The 23,764-nt window shown below is 37.4% G+C and overlaps 1 protein-coding gene across 3 annotated transcripts in view; it reads left to right on the top strand.

Moving 5' to 3' along the window:
• Nucleotides 1-23,764, top strand: part of CDYL (chromodomain Y like) — a 105,741-nt gene that overhangs the window by 12,787 nt on the left and 69,190 nt on the right. The gene's annotated exons all lie outside the window — the stretch shown is intronic.

Below are 23,764 nucleotides of genomic sequence, written 5' to 3'. Positions count from 1 at the left end.
AGGGCTCTTTCCTCTACAAAAACAAATTTAATCTTAAACAAATCTAAGTGCCACAAGCCTTGCTTGCCGCCAGTGTCTTCCTCCTTCCTTTGCACCCGCACCGATTTCTGTCGCTGGGCGAGGTGAGCGCTCATTAAGGAAGCTTGCCTAGCTGAAGGTTGCCCACTGCTTTTACAGAAATGGTTTTCTGGCAGTTTATTGACTGGCCAAGGTTGAAATCCAAGAGGTGCCACTTCAAGGGAAGAAACAGGAATACATGGCATGTCATGTTTGAAGAGAGACAGGAGAAAATGGGTTAGATGTGGGGGGATGGTTGCAGCAATGACATGGCTCTGTTAAAAAAAAAAAAAGAAAAAATCTGTCAAACTGCAAGCTTAATTTTCAGCTGGAGCAACTCGCTGGACAGACTTGCAGTGCGACTGCACAGGTTCTTGCCCATGGCTTGAGCTGACTCAGAGCCGTGTTCCGGACTCCACCTTGAGGTCACGCAGCCCGTGCGGGATGGGCTGAGGAGCAGCGCTCCAGGGAAAAGGGCTGCAGCCCTGGCAGGAGAGCACGGCACAGCAGAAGGTGCTGTGCTGCGTGTTTTAGTGGCTGGTTACTCCTCCATTTCTGGTGAAAATGGCAAACTCGTGCTTGCAAGAGTTTGGGATTCCACTTCTCCATGTTGCAAAACTTTTACAATTCCCTGAATTTACTTTCACCATAGCAGTTGCAAAGCTTGGTGAAAGTTACTGCCTTTAGTGTGCTATGCAAGTAATGAAAATTCTGCCGCAGTGTAAGGTTGTATTTTCCTTGTCCACCTGGATTATACTGTAACTTGCTCTGAGGCTGTTGTGCAAACCCAGTTTGAAGATGCAGGTGACATACAAGTGTAGTTAAAAAGTATAATTTATTTCTAAATGTTCTGGTTATTCACTGAGTGGGCAGTGGGCAGGGAGTGGGATGAAACAGGATGTCTCCTTGTAGTTGAGCTCACTTTAAGCTGCATTTCATTTAAAATGCTGATATTAATAAAGATTATTTTTAGCCCCTCCAATGGAATTAAAGTTCAGAGTATAATCGCTGTCAATATCTTTTGGGTAGAAAAACCTAGGCTTTAATTACTTTTAGTTTCAGTTTCACCAGCAGGAGCAAATTATTTTCGTTTTGAGTGTGTTTACGTGAAGGTGGGAAAACTGATAAGGAAAGTAAACTGCGTTGCTCTCTAAGTCCTTCCAATATATAAATAAAAAATGGTTAGGAAGGAAAAATACCTATTAATACTAAAGACTACAAGGCCAGTGCTGTCTTATGGAAATATTTGGAACATAGAGGTAGTAATTGAGTGAGACTTTAGAAAGTAGCTGAGTGCTCTAAGTGCCCCAAATCCAATGTTCTCAGTTCTTTGTGTGTGTGTGTGTGTAAGTCCCTTATTTTGCTTATATTAAGTAAAAATATTCTCTCAATTATTTAGGTATAGGTAATAATGAAGACATTTATTATTTCTGTATGGTAAATATTATTATAAAATACTAGACTATTTATTCAGCATTTTAAAGACAATTTTATTGAAAATATTTAATATACTTATTACAAATTCTGCATTTGTATGCAGTTTGAAAACATAAAATAGCTTAAAATATTGGTTATCCAGGGGTGTAGCACACAAAAATTAAAATTGCCTGAATGTACATTCAGATGACTCATTGTTTTAACAGGTGCATGTAGCAATAAGTGTTAAAGCTGTACTTAGCTTCTAAACCAGTACAATTTAATAGTATTGCCAGCCATTGACATTGGTCCATCGTTTAGTTAAAAAAACCCAAACCAACAAATTATTAAATAAATAATTTAGAAGTAGAAAACAAGATTACAGTCAGGAAAAAAGTCTATTGATCATTGTCTAGAAACTCAGTCCAATCTATTCAAATTTATTTGCTTGCCAACAAACTATTGAAAACAAACAGCGAACACTTTAGACTACTTACATGAAAATAACTAAGTCAAATACACTTTCAGTGTGCCAATTTTTATTGAGTGCCGCACTTTGGTAAGAGTAGAATCAAATTATAAAATTGCTCATTATTATTGGCCTTCCACTCTTCCTTAGTTCTGACATAGTTTTAACACCCAACCTGGCCTAGACACTGTGTTCTTTACACACAGAAAACAACAAATAAAATTCTGGTTTTGATTTTTCACAAGATAAAAGTAAATAAATAAAGTATACACTTAGGGATCAAAAGTTGCCTCAGAAAGTTCTGTAAGGTCTACATTTTCTATTTTTACAAGCAAGGCACATTTTCTGTAGATTTATGTGACAGAGTAATCTTCCTCTAAATGTCTAGATGCAAAGAAACCATGCACTGTTACTTCAGAGTGATTACATTAGCTGATGATTATTAACATTTTCTTGGAATTACTAATATGTGTTGGTCATTCATCATATTTTTCTAAGAAAAAGCAATTGTGTTCTCTTCAATTTTACTATTCTGACAAAAGTGAAATGATATATAAGATAACTTCCATGAAAATAATCAGCACTGATAGTTACCATTACTTATTTCAATGTTCTACCAATACTGACTTTGCCAATAATATATAATCACTCTTAAGGAGAATAATGTAATAAAATAAATGTAAATATTTAATTTAAAAAGTCATACAGATTTTACTGAAAATATAAAGAAAGCAGTTTTGTCTCAAAGTTATATTACTTTCAGATAAAAGTTATTGAGGTGTTTTTTAATTCCTACAATGAAAAGTCATTAGGGATAGATAGAAAACTGTCATAGTGCAGTAAGGCAGAGGTGAATATTCAAATGTATGAAGATTCAGTGAAAATGCTGTGAACACTAGTGGCTATTAGCTCTCAAAACAAAAAGACAATTCATAGTAGATTATATAGACTTTAATCATAAACCTTATATCCATGGGGTTAAGAACAATATGAAAATTCTCTTATCTATTGAGAGCAAAAAAATGCCAGTAACGACATGTGTCTACTAGATAGGAACACTAATAGTTGAGACAGAAATACTGAAAGAAATATTATTCTATGATTTCTTAAAAAATATGCTGTGAGTCAGACTACTGTTGTTTTGGGGCCAAAATCTGGGTGTTTTGTTCTCAATTTACTGTGAATTACAAATAAATAGTTCTTTATTCTGATAGAAGCAAACAAATCTAAGTTTTTCTTTAGTCTACAGGAGACAGGATTTAAAACAAATGAAAAACCTCAACCAAATGAAGCTATCTAAAGTATTGTGTTTTGTCTTTTGTTATGTGTAGTTTTAATTGTTTAGAAGTGTAAATTAGATAGGCTAGGCCAGGATGTAACGTAAGTACTAGACTGGACAGGTTGATGTTGATTGCAAAAAAAGAACTGTAAAAGGCTGAAATGAGAACTGCTTAGCAGAAAATTAAAGAAAGCAGTCACTGCTTGCCCAAGTGTTCATGACAATTTGAACTGATCTCTACTTACTTCTTTACTCTGAGGCGGAAAGTTCTCATTGACAAAGATACTCATGTAGGTATAGTAATCATTTGTAAAGCACCTGATGCAGTACTGCATGGTATTCTGATTTCAGAAATCTTTCTCCTTGCTAAGTCAACATGGCCCATATCAAATCCATTTTAAACTGGTTGACTGACAGGTCATAAAGCAGTAATAGATTAAGGACATTCACGCTGGATTTTTTATAAGTTTTTCACAGCCCATTGCTTTGAGGATTTGGATAATGATCTAGAGGAAAACAGAATGTAATCTCTGGTAAAATGCATATGTGCAAAAATGATGGATTCATAAGTGTGAGGGATGGTCTGTGCTGAGTTAATGGGGATCATTCATGAAGATACATTAATGAAGCTGAAGACACTTGTCCTGACAGTGGGGTCATACCTGCAGAATGGAGAGTGGTGCTTTGGGAAGGAGTAATTTGGTGATACAATGCAGCAGCTAAAGTGCACATTGCAGTCTCTTGGTATGGATATTGGGGATCTCAAGTGGAGTTAAGTATGCTGTTACCATGCTATGTAGCTTTTAGTGAGATGGTAGAAAATTGTATCTTATTTGAGCTTCAAGTGAAAAAAGCCCCAAAACCAAGGTGAACTTACAAAGATTCAGAAAAATATGTCGAGGACAATTGCAAATATTAAAAACAAATAAGTCAACAAACCCTGGCGTACAGCAGGAGCCTGGAGAAGCTCACTCTGTGTAGTATTTAGCAAAGGTGACTGATGGCCTGTAAGTGCTTATATGGGGCAAAGATTTCAGACAAAGTAGTCCTTTAGGTATACTAGGTTTTGGATGACAAAATGCAGTAACTCAGAGCTGAACTCAGGTGTATTACTTCTAGAAATATAATAAATTTAAAATTGAAGTCAGTTATCTATCAGAACAGCTTATTTTTAAGAATGTTCTTTTGTCAGGGAAAAAAAAAAGTTGTAGATTTTTCCAAAAAGATGCCTTTAGTTCTAGCACAATATGATGATCTGATGCGGGAATTTTGGAGTGAAATTACCTCTTATACAGGAAGGCAGACTAAGTAATTGTTACTTACACAGGTAATCTAAAAAATCTGATCTGAAAAGTGGTTTTGGCATCGAGGGCACACGGTGCTCTGTTGTAATGTGCACCTGTGTTTTTGTTGGGAAGGCTGAAAAATGTGGGAGAAAGAGAAGGTTACGGATGTAATGAGAGGATATAATAAAGACGGGTTTAAATTTTATTTTACACATAGAGAGGAGCTAAGTATGAGATTTATTAAATCAAAATATGTGATCATCCAGGCAACACATACATCTTCCATATAGCATTTAGAAAGATTTTTGCATGCTAATTGTGTGAATTAGCAACCGGCTGGGAACAATACCCTGCTATTTGTTAAAGGAGAGACAATAAAGTTCTTCTAGACAGGAAAGAATCTACATTGTTAACAGATGACCTGAAAGTTCAGCTCATTGAAAAGGCAAATATTTTGACCGGGAGAATAATTCTTCCTGTGGAGCAGTATGAGTTGCTGTGCTAAAGCTGTATGGCTATTTTTAACCATGTCACAGCTATTGAGCTTAGTCTCCAATTTAGTTCATAAACAGTGTAAAAAAGACTAAGTAGGTATTTCTTTTTGATGAATGTAGAGGTGAGTATGTCAGAATCTGCCCTTTTTGCAGTTTTTGTTTATTTTGTGCAATTTCTGCTTTTCTGCTTTGGTTTTAACAGTTTGGTTGTAGATTTTTGTCACTTGTCATCACTACCTGCCGCATTCTGTTTTGTTGAACACCAGAAACGCTTGCACTGGAGTAATTGTGGGCAAAAGATGAAGTTGCATGTGCAATGAGGTTGTTATGGTCTAGGGGGGAAAAAGTGGAGGCTCTGTGTAAAATCCTACTTCCTTGCAAATGACACTGAGTTTTTCAAAAGTTTGTTCTTGAACACTTCTGTGGTTTAAAAAGTTTTATTCCAGTTTTGCTTTGTGGCAGTTGTACAGCAGAATTTGAGTTTGATATGTAACTTTTGAGCTTGAGTAGAATCTTTTGGATGCTTGACTTGAGCACTTGAGCATCTAAAATCTTTATCAGAAAATCTTTAATTTGATTTCCTGAATTCTGGGTTTTTCTGTTTTAAATGCTGAATTTGTTTGTTTGGTTGGGTTTTTTTGGTTTTTTTTTTTACTATAATAAAGGTCTCTGAATTACTTCAGTGCTTTCCAGCAGTAAAGTTGTTGCCTAAATTATGTCTGCAGGTTAAGGTTCTTCACAAGATATGTATGAAATATAATCAATATCTTATTGAGAAATATTTGTAGTAATGAAATGCTACAAGACCTACATGTATCATAGACTTAAGATATTTCATTTTTCAAAGACATTAGACTAGAGATTATACATCCAGATAAATAGATTTTAACTGCAATAGTGGACATCACTGACAAGCTTATGTATCTATACAGGTAGTTTTTTGTGGCAGTCTCTGAATGTTATTTTGTGATGTAACTCTTGAGACTGTGTATTGTGTATTTAGATTCTTTATGATTTCTTTGGGACATGTTGCAGATTTTATGCTCAATCTGTGTATATACATGAGTGTGTACTGCATCTTTTGGGAAGAAAACAAGCATCTTACCTCTTTACTTATCATTCCTTGCAATGTGGAAAACATGTAAGAAAATGTGACCCAAACAGGGGAAACAACTATGAATTGCACAGAATGCAAAGCCCTATGAATTTTGTTTCTTTTTGCTTTTGCTGTTAGTGAGTTTACTCACTGTATCTATCAAAATGGTGAAATTGGGTCAGGCCTAATCTTTTCCTTTGCCTTTCCACCACTTCCCCAACAATGCTAATGTTTGTGGGACAACAGAAAGCAGATACAATGTACTACATTTTGTGATAACTTGATGATTTGGTGTCAAGCTGAGAACAGGCTAGACTACCTTTGAATATTATTCATGGAAATGAACTAGAAAGTATAACCACACACGCAAACATTCCTTATGTTAGGGCACATTTTAATAGCTCACCGAAACTTTTTAAATAACTACTTTGAAAAAGACCATTTGACCAAAAAAAGTGATATACTGTAAGTGAAATTATACTGAGTCTGCTCTGTGATACAGTTAATTGGCAATGCATGTGTTACCACAAAAAAAAAAAAAAACAAAAAAAAAAACCAACAACAAAAAGAAACTTCAAATTCAGCTTCCACCAAATTATGAGATGCTTGCTCTTGCTTGCCTGATGAAGACAATATAAACAAACCAAATTTAGGTTAGCCCCTTGTTCATATATACTAGATAAATCTAATAAAACTCAAGAACTATGCCTAAGCATATTTTTTTTTTTCTTTATGGATTTTTGTGCCTCATTGTAAAAATACTACTATTTACGTCACAAACTGAAACACTCTCGATTCAGGAAATGCCAGATTAACAGGTGCCTTAATTCTCTTTATATCTAATTTATGCTCAGACTGGATCATAGGTCTTGTGGTCAGGGAAGAAAACCATTTGCAGTCATAATTGACAGAACTAGAAGGTGCGCAGCTAATCTACCCTTTCAGATGAATTCAGTGGGAAGGGTTCCTCCCCTTTGGTGCTCCCAGAGGAGAAGCATAAGCCATGAGCAAAAACCTGCCATGCTTAAATTCTCCTGTTTGTCCTTATTCTCAAGGACTAGGGATTCCCACATATTTCTGAGGTAATATATATTGACATCCTTTCCTCATCTCCTCAGTTGGGTATTCCCTTTACCAACATGTGTAGTCAGGACTCCATACAGAGACATCTTAGGGAGTTTATCCAGCTGAAAAGTCTCCTCATAACTCTCAATTGTTTTTTCTTTTTTTCCCTCCTGGTTTGCTTAATAGGCAGTTTGAGGCCAGATTTTCTTCCACAAAGAGATTTAGTTTAAATTTTGGCAGTCTCATCCCTATTACTTTAAACAGCTGTGAAAAAGCATCCTTGGACTGTTAAGCTGATGTCAACTTTGGAGGTGATATGACTTCTAAACGAGACTGCCATTGTAAAGAAACTTAATATTTGCCAATTTTTCACTACCAACTCACTTATAATGAAATATCTTTAAAGTGGCACGAGAATTACATTAAAGGTACAATAACTTTGTGATAGAAATAGCAACTTTTTGTATTGGTTGCAAGCATCTAGAGTGAAATTGTTAATTAAAAACTGGAGTTGTATCTACTTAAAGCAAAAATGCAAAGCCTAAGTTCTCAATTTTGAAGTTAAGGAAACTTCCTAGAAATTTGACTTAAGACTGCCTGTTGTTTTATCACAAGAGAGCAGAGTCGAAGTTTGCTTCTCTTATATTTGCTCTTTACTCTTTGTTTTTCAGTAATTTTCTTAAATTGGAAGGGTCTGATGATTTTTTTTTCCCTTTGCATAGTGAGAAAAATTATGGAGTAGAGGAACTTCTAAGTAGCATTGCTATGTTTTAAACAATCAGTGTTGTGATCCAGGTGTACTGCTAAGGAGTTGGGAGTTTTTTCCATACTATCATGCCTATAATTCATAGTAAAGATTTTATTTTACTTTGTCTACATGGATTCCAGTTAGTGTGCTCAACTTCATAGGATCAATTTTGTGGGCTCTTACATGCTTCCTAGAAGCCATTGCTCCTTGCCTTTCGCCACTTGAACTTAAGAGTACCTGTTTTTAAGACAGTAATATATTTACTGTCCATATAGCTTTTCTTGATGTCTCTTACCAGGCTTACAAAACAGCAGCAACCTGCCTACAATATATATATTTACATCCTTCTTCAGCAGTAGCTTTGTTGATGGAAGAGCAAGTCCACCCCAGAGCATTCATCACTGCCCTCTACCTGGGGTTAGTGTCCTCTCTGGTCTGCTGGCTGAGCTGCTCATGGGAGCTCTCCTTAATCCAATTCAGTCAAATTGAGCCATGTTAGGAAAGATTTGTTATTTAAATTACTTAAGCTGATCTAGCTTATTTTGACTGACATGTTTAGGGAGTTCTTATATATGCAGCTCAGCCAGAAGATTTGAGAAGTGGTAACCGTCGGGAGGATGTGATGATAAGCTGGGGCAGTGGGTGGCAAGATCAGGTCTTTCCCAGCTATGCTCAAGCTGGTTGATGTGTACTCATCTACAGCCTGAAATTTGGGAACCTAGCTTTTCTTCATGGAGCACTCTGAAGTTTTTTGAGCCTTTAAAAAGGAGAAGTCTGCCTGTGCTGGTTCCTGTCTGAGTGCTCCCATTAGCCACAGTTTCACCCAGAAGCACCTAGAGCATATTGGCCAAGAGGCTTTGATTGTCCACTTTTGAATGACTCCTGCCAGCATTATTTCATAGTTGAACTAAAGTGCAGGTCTCCCTCTGGTGCCTACTTTGTAAAAGCACAAGATTTTATAATTGGGCTGAGCAATTGAAAACCAACTGTATGAAAAGAGAAAGGTCTCTTTGTTGTCCTGGTAATAGCAGTTCTGAGAGCACTGACAGTAACGTTGGACAGTAGACCGGTTTTTTTCTTGTGGTACATAGTGCTAATCTGCACATACATTCAGAACTCTTTAGTCACTGTCAGCTGCAGCAGTGCTCTTCCTCTGCACCTCTTCTAACAGCAAAATCTTCCTTTTGGGAGGTTTATTTATTAGTATGTGGATATATGGGTAATGGATATCTGGATGTAGGTGCATATATGGAAATAAAACCAGAAAATTTTCATCACTTTCTTACCAGTTCCTTTTAGCTGTTCATTTTTGGAAATTAGTTGACTATACAAAACATTGATCTTTCTGATACAACCAGAATTTTCTGCTTTGGTGGATTTTAATCTAATTTAAAACCCTTACCCTGCTGTTGAAAAGGCTCAGACATTGGTACATTGAGAGGAGCACACCACCACACACCCTCAACAAAATAGTAAAAAGTGACATCATCACTGTGGAGGAATTTTCATTTACATCACCTTCCACTTCAGGGCCTCTGCCCCTTTCAGAGAACCACATTTTCCATTATCAGTCCTACCACTCAGGGCTATCTGTGTGTAAATTTTCCCATTCATATTCCCAAGAACACCCAGCACAAATATTTCTCAGAAAGATCCTGGTTATGCCATACATCAAAAGAACTCCATGCCGTTTGGACTTGGTACCTTCAGTTGTACCTTGCTGACACAGAGGATACTTTGACAAGGCCTGCTATCAGCAGGGGTGTCTCAAACAAATATAAGCGATGTGTATGACTCAGTCCAGCCAGTTGTTATTTCCTGATACAAGCCTGCTATAAAAATGCCTCAGACAATTTTTTAGGAATACAGTTCTGGAGGAATTCTGAATATGTGAATTAATGTTTCAGACACATGATTTTTTCATCCTTTGTTGTAAACCAACATGTGTCTATACCCTTCCCTGGTATGAGAAACAAAGCAACATAAAAGAACTAGTTTGGACCGCCCAGCATGAGCAGGGTCAGGTTGATGCTTTGAAATGAAAAGCTGAAGGCAGCTCCCCATCAGGTCACCTGTCTGATACAATCTTACAGCACAGCCTAATCCTCCTGCATTTGAAGCTTGCCTGGGTGTATCTCTGGGGACATTGTCCAGCACAACAGCCTGCTTGGCTGAGGCTTAGGATGCTTAGGCCTAAAGCAGAGGGACAAGGAACTGTGTGGGACAGGATTTATTATGAGGAGTCCAGTCTTCTTGGGATGTTGATTGCTGTCTATGTGGGGGACAAACTGGCAGTCCTGGAAAGAAGCCAGGTGATCTTTTGACTTGCTCTTTGGAAATCTGCAGAGGGTGATGATGATCAGGTTCTTTGGGGGTTTGTATGAAGACTGGGGTGATGTTAGTCTTTAGTCTCCCTGTATTTCTCTACTCCCTTGATGTAAAACTGGTGTTTCTCCTGCCTGTTAGGCCATAGTTTTTGTATGTATGAAGTCAATACTCCAGTGGAGATGGAGGGAGGAGATGACATTTGTTTTTTAGGGATTTTATTCTAGTGCTGCTTCCGCTGTACTGGCTAATCTGTTTTTATGGCTGGATGTGAATCAGGTCCAGAAATTCAGCTAAAATATAAATATTATCCTTCTCAGCAGAATTAGTTCTATGAATGTGTACAGTATGCATCTGTTCAATCGCTATGCCAGTGTCCTTTTTTCCTTTTTTATTTTTTTTTTTAATTAAAAAGAAGGAGTCTCTAAAAGGAGGGCAGCAAGGAAGAGCAAGTAGCAGGTCTCTCAGTGCAGAATGCTTTTCTGCAAGTTGCCATTCAAGGGCTTCTGTTCATTCCCAGTAGAAAGAATTCTCAGCTTGAGCATCTGGCTGTAAATGGTCCTTGTCTTGTCCTCTTGTCACGTATTTCTCAAAGTTTTTTCATAGAAAAAAACCCAAAGTGTTGAAGAAAGTCTTTCACACTTTCCTCATCTGCTTTCAAAAGGAATAAATTGGCCTTAAAATGCTTTGTAATTGTGTTGTTCTCCAAGGCAGGTCAGTGACCTCCTCTAAGAGCAAGTCAGAGTACTAGACTACATCCTCACTGTTAACACTTAGTACCTCCTTAAATTCTGCCCTTGAGTTTAAACATCTTCTGAAAGAAATACTATCTGTGTCCCAGTGGTAGCAGATGTACATGGAGAGTAGGCAAAAGACTGCCTGGAAGGCTCTCAGTTTTCCAGTGTTATAAATAATTGTTTTGTCCTGGGAGATCAAACAATTTATAGGGATTTTGAACCTTACTCCTCTATTTCCTTCCCAAGAAAACTTCATTTCTTCAAGTAATTGCTTTAAGAATTTGTTTGTTTATAAGCTTCCAAAGTGGAAGCTTGATTCTCTGATTCTTGGAATCAGAGAAACCTTCTGTAGAATACCATGATCTCAAAATGCACTCAGTGCTTTGAAGGAATATTGCTCAAAAACACCCTCATAATAAAGAAGGCACAGAAGATTGATGGAAGGTACCCGAATGTCTGGCAGTGCCAGATTATGGGAAAGTTTGATGAAATGTAATTGTTCATCTACCTGCTTATACCCACACTAGATCCTTAAACTTGGAATCACAGTAAGAATTGCCCTGCAAGACAAATAATGAAAACCATTCTTCTATGTTGAGAATTCCAATTCAGACCTTAAATGGCTGCTAGGGGGCAAGGAGGTGTTCCAAATATATTGCACAACCATAAAGATACCTCAAAATATCCAAAAGCTTTTCTTGACAAAAAACAGCACCTTTCTGGAAGGCAATACTTAAAGAAGATGATCATTTCAATGCTGTCCAGTTTCACTGTGCAGAAATAATTCTTGTTTAGCCTGAGAGAAAAACTAAGTAGTGGTGTATTTCTGTTTCTCAAAATGGCCCTTTTCCAATTTTTTTTTTTTTTCGGAATTGCTTAAATTGCATTTACACACATCTTGAGCAGATAAATTTCAGTGAAATTTGAGTGTGACTTGTAGTCTGAGCCCATTTGCTAGACCACAATCTTCACTGGAGCTTAAGTACATATTTGATCCTTTGTGAATACTGAGTGTAGCCAGGAACTCGTGTCTCAAACCACTGTGCTGTGGAGCATCAGTCAGGCCACTGCTATGCTCACGGGGCTGTAGCCCACTTCTTCATCCACAGTGGTTTTCCAGCTTTTCCATTTGGCCATTTTGCTCCCCCCTTCTACTCCAAGTCACTTGTAAATCTGTCCTTGCATGCAGTGCTAAAAAGTCACCTGCTTTTCTCTTTGATGACACTATTACTGTGCTGCTGTCTACATTGCAACCTTCATACCCTTTGTGCTATCATAATCCTCACCTTCTTTTTTCTTGGCTTCTTTCACAGACACTGTTCCCTCTTCTCTTCTGCTTGAATCCTTATTCTCAAACAATATTTCCTTAAGCCGTTATTAAAAAAACATACCGTCTATTCTTCCATCTTAAGAACTGAACACAGCATGAGATTTGGAGTTGTCTTTTATGCTCTTTTTCTGAGTGTACAGTATTGTTCCTTTCTGTTGACCCTCTTGTACTCTTTACTCTTTTCTTTCTCTTACTTTATTTTCAATCTTTTTGGATCAACGATGTAACTGAGTGCTTACCAGCAGGATTTCAAGTTGTTTGTCAGGTGCCAAGCTGAGCATTTTTTTAGATTCCCTCTGGTGTCACAGTACGATCTGGTTCTTCTGAGTTTGATGCATTAGTGTTGCTGGTAGTCAGCAAAATCTCAAACTGCATTGGTGTGATTGAACCACAACACTAAGTATAGAGCTAGGTACTTAAAATTGAAACAATTCAGAATAAAGTAAATGCTGGTGTCTTGCTAAGTAGTAGGATGTCCATTTATGTTTTCTAAAAGAATACAGAGCCAATCCTGCAACTTTTACTTATGTGGAAAATGCATACTCAAGCAAACCAACCATTGTTTAGACTGAGTATTTATTTTTTTCCCAATTTTAAGATATATTCAAAAAATTGTTTGTTTTCTCACATGTGAAACCTGTACGTAATGTTTAGGCCAGAAGAAGTTAAAAAGGTGTGCATGTATTGGATATACTTCATAATAATATGTAAAAGAAGCTTCTGTTGATTCATAGATCTGAAAATGGTTATCTGAACAAATCCTCATGTACTCTGCTTGGGGCTCCTGATGTTCCTTGACATACTTCCCTGTTCGCTTCCTAGGTTTAAATAGCTGTCCCCAGCTGTTGTGCATTAGCAGATCCTCACTGCTAGTCTAAAAAATTGGCTGAAACTGTTCTTTAAATTTAGAATTTGTTCTGAGTTTAATTTAGGCAATGTTTACTACTAAAACTTCTCTTTCTCTGGAGAGAGGCTCAGGCAGTGAAGTAATAACATTTAACAGATATAGTAACTCTTATGCAGCTGTAAGAAAACTGAATCTGAGGAATTAAAAAAGAATTATTCTTGACAGCACATTAAGGTAAGGATATTATGCTAAATAAGCAAAACTATGCAGATTAATATAAAAATCTGAATAAGTAATGATATGCTTAGGTGTATTTTAAATAAGTATTGAAGTTCATTGAATAACTTACTTAAAATATGATACATCCATTAAAGTCTGAACTCTCTATAACTTACTAAGGTACAGGAAACAGCAGAAAAATATACTGTATATTTTTCTACCATAGAACCGACATCACTGAATGAGTTGTGGGCAGGTAAATTTAGGTACCTAATCCATTCTTAGCAGTAGTGGCAAACCTTTTCTAGAGGCACACCTTCCTTCCAGATTATTCAGCTGTCAATAGAATAGCTTACTAAAAGCTTGGAAAACATTTTTCATTGCAGAAATCAATGTCTTAGATATTCCTATCTAAATAAAAGAATAGGTGAGTTCAGATATTTTACTTCCAGAATCCTGAAGCAAAATCCAAGTTTAGCTTCCTGCTACTGATTATCTTCTTAAAATTATTTATAATTAAGTAATGTTAATTAAATGAAAAATCAAATATTTAAGTGCATAACCTATTTTTTAGTTAAATAACGTATTTATTTAGTTAAATAATACTAAAATAAACAATCAGAAATGTAAGCTTCATTGTAGCAAGATTTTAGTTTATATCCTTTTAAAATATATATAAATAAAACCCTGAGTTTCCTCAATCCTTTAAGGTCTAAGAATGATGCATTTCCTGACTGAATAAATAAGCAGTTAAATCTTTTCACACCTTTAACATCACACTGTGTTGTCCTCTTCAGAAAAACACCAACCATCAAAAGTGGGCCTTTCCTTAAAATGTAGGATGTAGCTTCTGTTAAAATGTAAGATTCAAACCAGCAGAAAACCTTGATTGAAACCAGGATTACATCTGTGGTGGTCTTAGATTGGTTGTTTCTGTTGGTTTGGGATTTTTTTAATTCCAGTGAATCTATTCTGGATTCCTCCCATGCCTCTGAATTTATTCGTTCTTACTAAAACACCTATCTGGTGCCGCAGGGAAGGGTATGCCTGTAAAGAAGAACTGAACAAACTGAATCATGAAGGATTTGTTCCCAAAATGTAATGAAAGAGAAACAAAACTGGATCTCGAATCTTTGGAAGCTGCAGATATGGTTGAAGAGGAGTAAAAAGATTATTGAACTGAACCAGAGAAGCAGCTCTCACTAAATTGATTTGACTCATTCCCATTGTGTTTGTGTGTCCTGGGGAGTTAAAAGGAATAGGAAAGAAGGTGGGAACAAAATTGAGTTAAAGTAAATTTTATTAGTGGCTAGATGAAGAAAAGGATAGAGTGGGAAAAGTAAATTTAAAAAGCAGATTGAGCAAGAGCTAGCTGAACTTTGTTCTAGCCCATTTGCAGTACCTGAAGTCTACTTTATTTTCTCCTTTAAAATTGGCTTTCTATTTGGTGTGGTTTAGTTTATTTCTAATTCTCTGTCTGTAGTTGTTAGGTTACAGGGTGTTTTTTTTTCTGATAACCACACTAAAAAAAGCCCACCAAACTCAATTCGAACTTAATTGAGAAAGTAAATGTGGCGTTAACTACTCATCGAAGTGTAAGGATGACTCAGGAGTCAGGAGACTCTTGGATTGAAAATGTCTTCAGTTGCAGGGGGCTGGACCCGGGTATCCAGACAATAGAGGATGAAGCTCAGTGGCTTCCAGGTGCATTTCAACTGCACCTTTGAGTCTGAACTGAATGGGGACTTTTGGAGGTCTCCCTTTTGACCCATCCCAAGCTCCAGTTTCCTGCCTTGTATGAGCTGCTTTGAAGTCGTGAGACACTTCGGAGTGCTGGTGAGTTTTATAGCATTTTTAAGAAGTATGCGAGTATGGGGGGGTAAAAAATTCCTATGTCCTCCCTCTGAGATCAGATGAACTCCAGTGCTACTCCCAAGGGAAGGGTCTGGGACACCCTCGGGGTGGGAGCAGTAGGACTGTGTAATAGTTTACTTACTTGTCAGGAAACTTCCCTAATAGGAGAACCCGAGAAATAGTGATGTGATGTGGTGTGGTGAAATGACCTTCTTTAAGCTTTGACTTGATTTGCTGAATCGGTAGGAACATTGCAACACTTAAAAATGTATTTAATATTCTATGGGCTCAGTTAGTAGGGAGCAGTTGATTGTGGGGAGGAAGAGAGGAAAAGAAGATAGGGAAGATAAAATCAGGCTGTAAGACATGTTGAGAAAGTGAGACAAAATGTTCCAAAGGTATTAGCACAAGAACAATTGTAATTGATCGCTCAGTGGTGCTGTTTCTCAAGATCATAAGCACTGTGAAATGACATCAAGGAGAAGGGAGAAATTGCAATTCCAGAGAAGAGCTGCCTTCAGTGGGAACTATATCTGATGCCTGCAAAGGCCATCAAACCCAACAACAAGGTCTCTGAGCTGCACCCAGCTATCCTTTTTAAAGACCTTTCTCTCTGTTTTGGTTCTCTCTTCTAGTTACTGGCAAAGTTCTTTGTTTCAAAGTAAAACAAAAAAACTTTGTGATGCATCTTAGATGGCAGAAAAAATAAAGGAAAATAATCCAGTTATTTCTCATAATGACTAGCTTTCCACTGATTAAAGTAATTAAAGTGATTTTTCAGGAGATATAATATCCTTATAATTGATATGAGTGTTGGGAAAAAGTAACAGTGAAATTATGATGGCCTGTTTTGGTTATTGTTTTTAATGTACTTGCAACACAACAGCTTACCTGTAAGCATCTTTAGACCTTCTTTCTGTTCCATCAGCCCTAAATGAAAGAGCTAAGATTAATGTTTTGTTGGCATAAGTTAGCACAGATGCCACTTTTCCTGCATCTGGCTGCTCCTACCTGCTCCTCTGCATGGCACAGATTTTGATCAATAGTGATGCAACATGATATTGGAAACAAGTGTAAAATATTTTTTTTGTCTGTTGTGACATTTTAAACCTGAATTTGTTTCCCCAACTAGTTTGTTTTGTAGCTAAAAAACCCTGTGCTAGTGTTGGGGGATGCTCTAAAGAGCACCAGGAGCCATTCCAAAAGGAAAATTGTATTAGATACCATTGTCTCAGTTATGGTGATACTTTTAACATATTCTTGTGAAGTGTGGGGGGGTGATTGTGTTTTAATTTAGAAGGCAAGGCTTTTGCCTTGCCATAGGTCTCTGGCATTGATATCCCAGGTAGGTGATTGCCTGAATATCACCTTGTGTTAGGGTATTATTGAATTCCTTTGAGGGTGTGAAGTGCTGAGACTGGGTGGAACACCTCACTTTTGGGGTCGGGTAATCTGGATCTGTGTGGCGGCTTTCTGCTCCTAAGTGTTGTGTTTTCAGGTCCTCTGCTATGCCTGATAGGCAGCTAATTAACCTTCAAACATCAGGGTCCTCATGAAAGCATTAGCATTTCTGTGAAGAGCTAGCTAATACTTAGAATTTTCAACATGGAATTTCTGGCAAACACGATTTGGGTTTTTTGAAGGGTTTGGGAGGAGCCTTAGAGGTCGGCTGGGGGCATTTTTCTGGGTGGAAGTCAGTTGAGATTAATTTCTTAATAGTAGAAATTCTTATCTTTTTTGGGAATGTTGACATTGAGCTGAGTTTTGATCCTTCAGCCTGCATTTTGCCTCTGTGGCATATCCTCTTCAAGATGCTGTTGTTTAGGAACCTTAGTGTATTATTTACCCAAAAGCATTAGGAGTTTTGGCCAAGTTATTTCTCCCAGAATGTGCAGAGAATTTTGTCTCATTTGTGCTTCCTGAATGAGCAGGTGGGGATTATTGCCTTCATAATGTGAGGAAATGCATAATTTTCTGAGGAAGGACTTATGATTCCATGAAAGGTGGGGGCTTTAGGAGCTCCAAAGAGAGGCCATCATGTCAACTTTTCTAGGAAAAGGAAATTAAATTGGTTTTGAATGACATTAAGGCAGAGTGCATTAAGTTGCTTTAAATGTCATGTTGAGATGTTACAACTTGTATCAGACAAAGAATGAAAAAGTGTCCTATGATTTTATTGATCAGAGAAAATAAAATCTGTGGAAGAATTGAAATTCCTCATGATAAAATTGATTTAATGAAAACAGCCTCACTGATAAAAAAAATTTAATTAGAAAAATTCCTGAAAGAGTTAAGTTTAATAACCAGTTGTCTTTATGTTGCCTACACTTTCCAAACTGCCTCTGTAACTCAGACTCTGAAATGGCACTGGTCTGCATGAAACTGAAAATAAGGACTACTACTCCAGTTCAAGCACTTGATTAATCTGCTGGTGGCCTTAGCTTTTCCATAAAGCTTCTTTACCCTACTGTCAGTGAAGTGTTAATCCTTATCTTTATACTTCTTAAAAATGCCAAGTAGCTTTTGATATAAGAAATACTCTACTGGACTAGCCCAAAAATCCACCTAGGTAGCAATGAACGGATAAAGAATAATAAGAGAGCACAGAACGAGTCTTCCTTTGGCATACCCTTCTTGTCACTGGGGAACAATAATTTAAGAGCTTCCTGAGTTATGGTCTGCACTTAGTGTTTACTAATCTGTAATGGATCTGTAGGTCCTGAATTTGTCTAGTTGCTCCACTATGCAATGAGACAATAAATTCTGCAACTTGGCTGTGTTTTAATTGGTTGGGGTTTTTTTCCCACTTAAGTATTCCCTGCTTTTTTGTTGTTGTTATTGTTATAGGAAGTATAAGAAACGTTTCCTATTCATTTTCCTGTTCATCATATCATAAACCTCTTAACTGAAGAGTCAGTCTGTTTTGGTTTTCCTTTTTTGGAAACTGATAGTTCTTGGTACTGGAGATCATCTGTTCTCAAAAAAAAAAGATGGAAAGACAACTGTACATGTGATGTGGATGGTATTTGAGTTTACACCATGCAGTTCCTGAGAAATTGAGGCAAACTTCAAAAATTTCTTTAATTGTGCTTTGGGGTTTTCCAAGTTGGAAAAAGGTCTAATCCCCAGAGTTCAGCATTTTTGTATTTGTGATGAGTGGTTTAAACAAGATGAACCCCATGGCAAAAAGGTAGTACAAAAAAAGATAGAATATTAAGTTTCTTTGAGGAGAAGATGGGGAGAACTGAAATAAGTTTGGACAGAACATAAGAGAAAAGAACTCTCAGAAGGATCTGTTAGAGGCTTTGAGATGTCAATCTTGTTTTGGCAGAGGATTCTGTTTTACACATAGGGTAATGTACCTCATCTTGCCATTCCTTGCAAGTGTCAGAAGTTTCAAAAAGAAATCCTTCAGAGTACCCTCTGTTGTAGGAAGTTAGAGTGTAAAGTTGTCATGTCAGTCCAGTCCCACCAGTATAAAACATAGTCATTTCCATTCCGTAGACATGTAAATTTTAAATACTGCCAGCAGAAACTTAATTTCAGTTGTCAGTTTAGCAAAGTCTTGAAGATTTTCACTTTAATTCTGAATGTCACTACTTTCATTCTTCAGAACTAGCTCCAAAGTCTTTGATAGAGAGAATCACAGCACTTTTTAATGTGGAAAGCTTTGAAGGTGTAAGAGAATCAGCATGACGTATGCAGCAGTGATTTTGGGTGTAAGGAGGCAGATTGAAACAGTAACTTTATGGCTGTCTGTGGAAGAAAGCTCAGACTGCTTCTAATACACACATTACTCAGCAAAAGGGCTGTTGCTGTCAAAATGTTAAGCTAAAAAAAAAAGGCAAAATAAATGTGCTTTAGCAGTCGTTGGTCTGTGACAGTGTATCTCTTTCATATCCTGTGTACAGGACTAGTGTAAAGGGAAAAAAGCAGCCTGTTTTAAGTTCGGTGCTGATAGCAGGATTCTCTAAGGCACATACCAATGCATACAGAATCCTTTATAGAAATAAACCATTTCCCCCAGATTTCTTTTTCAAAGTGACACTGAGTGTTTATGTATAGTTAAAACCAAAATGAAATTTCACATCCATCAGTAGCTTTAGAATTAAAGAGTTGTCTGTTTCACTTCCCTTTTTCCTGCCTTCTGTGAGATGTCACAGACTTATGGAAGTGTCAGAAGAATAATTTATTTCAGAAATTGGCATCTGACTATCTCGATTTAAAAATTTTAAAAAAGCTTGGCTTAAATGCTTTTCTAGTTCGGAAGCAGTCAGGCATTGTTTTTCTTTGTGAAGCAGATTCATCATTTTCTGAATGAAGATTCCACTTTGGCCCTTGAATAATTATTTCTAAATGTGAGATGGCAAGTTAAAATGACATTGTGTCTATAGACCAAAAATAAAACTTTTTACTTAACCCTTCTTGTGCTTATGGCAAAAACTAAAACTAAGATCCTTGCAATTTTTTGTTTGTTTTCTGGATGGGAATGGTTTCATTTTTACTTATTCTCTGCTTTAGTTGTTAGAAAGCAAGGCTTATTTAAACATGCAGTAGTCAATATAAGGAATACAGAAGAAATAAATAGAAGGAGAAATAAAGTCCTAATCCTTTGTTTTGTCACCACATTGTACTTGATTTCTATGAAAAGATTCATGTGATAAAACAAATAATTAAAGACTTTGGATAGAAAAGTTTTTGAAGGTGAATGACTTTTCAAAACTCTCGATATCCTCATGTAATTGAAGACATTTTTAAAACAAGAAATAAAAGACAAACATGCAGGCAACAAATTGAGAGGTTTTAATTCATACATTCCCAGTACTTAAAAAATGTAATTAATTAGTCTTTAAGAATTCTTGATTATGCATTTAATTATATATTATACTTGTATACAATTTGTAATTATTTTCATGCATATAAACTCAGTATTCAGTCTTTAAAGTGATCTCCAAAAATAATGCATTCCTTCAGATAATTCCCTCACCTCTGGGATTTTTTTCAGGTTAAGGCTCCTGGCGTAAATTTCCTTTCTGTTCATGACAAACCCATATAAACCATGCTGCTATGGAACTGTATCAGTTTTCACCATAATTCCACATTATATTATTCCAAAAAAACTTATCACTTCTGTATCTCCACTTCCTTTTTTCTTTGCTCTGTCTCACTTGCATCACATAAGGGGATGATTACACAATAAACCAGCTGAAAGCCAAAACAATTTGGATGTATTTAACTTTAGGGAGATTCATTCACCAGTTTAATTTGTAACATTGCTACTTTTTGGAAAAGGAAGGAATCAGCTATGTTCCTCACAGTAACAGAGCCAACTTGTTCCAGATTCAACAGAATGTGAAACAAAGATGTTTGTTTTCATGGATTATAATTATGAAAATTAGGAAGGTGGGGTTTTTAAAGACCTTGTCTGCTCAGGGGGAAAAAGTCCTAAATAAGTATTACATTCCTCCAGAAATTATGTTGATACATTACTACCATGTCTTAAAAGAAAGAAAAAATGAAGAGAAAATCACTTTTTTAAAGAAAAAAGTTGGAAGAGCTATTAAAGGTTGTTTAACTTCACCTAACACTTAACTGTTTTACTTGAGCTAAAAAAATCTATTTCCCATTGATGGCATGACTAATGTCACTCAATATTATAAAAATCATAGATTTAAAATGAAAATCTAAATTAGTCAGTGATATATGTAGAATCATAGAATAATTTCCTTTTGAAGGAATCATAAAGATCAGGTAGTTCTAACCCTGTAGCTGTGGAGGTTCCTTCCTTCCTTTCACTAGACCAGGCTGCTCAAAGCCCTGTCCAGCCTGGTCATGAACCAGGGACTGGGGATCTGTTTCATTGCCTCACCACCCTCACAGTAAAGAATTTCTTCTGTATCTCTACTCCCAATTTCTCTTCTTTCAGTTTGTACCCATTACTCCTTGTCCTGTCGACAGTTCCTGATGAAGAGTCCCTCTCCGGTCTCCCTGTAGGGCCTTTTCAGCTACTGGAAGGCTGCTGTGAGATCTCCATGCAACCGTCTCTTCTACAGGCTGACCTCACCTCAATCAAGATTTTAACTGATCTAGAGGGAAAGCCATATGAGGAGTGGCTCAGGCCACTTGGTCTGTTCATCCTGAAGAAGAGGAAACTGAGGGGTGATCTCACAGCAGTGTACAGCTTCCTTTACAAGGGGAAGAGAAGGGCCAGACTCTGATCTCTTCCCTGTGGTGCCTAGTGACAGGAATGGCCTGGAGTTCTGTCAGGGGCAGTTTAGGTTAGATATAACAAAACTTTTCTTCACCCAGAGGGTGGTTGAGCACTGGTACAGGCTCTCCAGGGAAGTGGTCACAGCCCCAAGCCTGGCAGAGTTCAAGAAGTGTACTGACAGTGCTCTCAGGTACATGGTGTGAGCCTTGGGGTTGGTGCTGTGCACGGCCAAGAATTGGAGTTGATGACCCTTCCAGCTGAGGATACTCTGTGATAACCTCCTTAGCCTGTTCTCTACCTTCTCCAGTCCTCTTATCAACTTTGTGATCTTCCTCTGAACTTGTTCCAACAGTTCCATCTCCTTATGTTGAGGGCCCCAGCACTGTATGCAGTGTTCCAAGTGGTGTCTCATGAGAGAAGCATAGAGTGGAAGAATCACTTCCATCAGCCTTTTAGCCAGTCTCCTTTGGATGCAGCCCAGGACACCACTTTCTTTTGGGGTTGTGACCACACGTTGTCAGCTCATGTTGAGTTTTTTGTCAGCCACCCCCACCAAATTCTTCTCCTCAGGGCTGCTCCCAGTCACTTCTCTGCCCAACCTGTGGGTGTTTCTGGGATTGCCCTGACCCATGTGTAGGACCCTGCACTTGATTTTGTTAAACCTCATGAGGTTTGCACAGGCCCAGCTCTCCAGCCTGTCTGGGTCCCTCTGGATGCCATCCCTTCCTCTCCTGCATACCAGCCACCCCACACAGCTTGGTGACATCAGCAGACTTGTTGAGGGTGCCCTTGGTCCCACTGTCCATGTCACTGACAAAGATATTGACCAGCATTGGTCTCAGGACTGACTCCTCAGGGACACCACTTGTCACTGGTCTCCTCAGGGACATCGGGCCATTGACTGCAACTCTTTGCATGTGGCCATCCTGCCAATGCTTTATCCACTGAATGGTCTGGCCATTATCCATATCTTGGTGACTGATTAGTAATCATAAAAATAGCAAGGAAAAATCTGAATTTTTGGGTTACTCAAGTAGCAAGGTGTGGAAGATGCTGTCTCATGAGCTACATGATAAAGTACAGTCGTCTGGACACTGTACTTTCCTGTTTTCAGGAAATCCATTTATACACACACTAGTGCTTTGGATTGCATCTAAATTTGTGCATTTGTTTTAGAGACTAAATTCTGTTCTCTGTACCACTCCTGTAACGGTAACAATATGAATTAATTTAGTTTAATTTTTAGTAACTACAGAGATAAGATGAAATCCTGTGCTGAGTATATTATAGTGCTAAAGTATTAAAAATGCTATCCAAAATGATCACAGAAGACCTCTTATATACAAACATGTTTTTTAAAGTTATTCTTTAAAATATATTCAAGTTAATCAGTAGCTATTTGGAATTTACAGATGGTACTGGGCGTTGACAACAAATGACTAGATTAATTAGCAGCACCTGATAAAAGGGAAAGTATCTGTTTTAATGAAGATTCTGAATTCCAAATGTTTTTAAAATGTGACTATTTCTATAAACAGACAAACACTTGACAAGGAATCTGCAGTATAAATTCTTTGGATACACTGATAATGCTAAGCATAAAGAAAAATTATAGAAAAAAAGGAGTTCTCACCTGTCCTTCCAGGAAAATTTTAAAGAAATTAAGATGTGCTTTTACATTTCAATGTTACTGTAACTGGGTTATGAAAAAATAACTATGATGCCGTATTCCTGTAATTTGGAAACTTGCTTCTAAGTGAACCATCTCTATTTTACGGAGGCAGAGATTACCAAGGTGAGAAGTTTGGGAGGCCAACTGGCTCAACCTTGGCTGAGCTACCGTGAATTTGAGGACTTCTTTGTGCAAAGAAACCAACTGGCATTGCTTCTGTAGGAAAGAGGTTTCATCGCTGTCTCTGAAGGGTAGCTCCCTGCTGGTGACACTGGCCTGTGGTGACTGTTTCTCAGTGCAGGCAACTATAAATAATGCTTATGTTGTAATGTGAAGATAATGTCCTATAAATTCTCGGATTCTCTTTGTGGTATTACTTTGGATATCTGGGTTTTTTGGATGGAGAAAGAGCAATATGGCTAGGGTCTTATATATAACAGACAGCTCTTAAGTAAAAAAGTGTTCCCAATTACAGTGTGTATTTAAACTGACTTCAGTATGAAAAGACATAGAGGAGGGGAAGATAGATGCCAGTGTATTACATGCCTAAGTCTTGATTCTCCATGCACACCTCAAGTTAGTGAATTTGTCTGTTTCATTTGTCTGTTTCATAAAGAAGGAGGTGAGGCAGTTGTTTATTCTCTACACTATAGAAATAA

Source organism: Molothrus ater, chromosome 1, assembly GCF_012460135.2.
Source record: "Molothrus ater isolate BHLD 08-10-18 breed brown headed cowbird chromosome 1, BPBGC_Mater_1.1, whole genome shotgun sequence".
In the NCBI taxonomy this organism is placed as follows: domain Eukaryota; kingdom Metazoa; phylum Chordata; class Aves; order Passeriformes; family Icteridae; genus Molothrus; species Molothrus ater.
The sequence above is the reverse complement of the archived record's forward strand: the minus strand, read 5'-3'. Positions and strand labels throughout refer to the sequence as shown.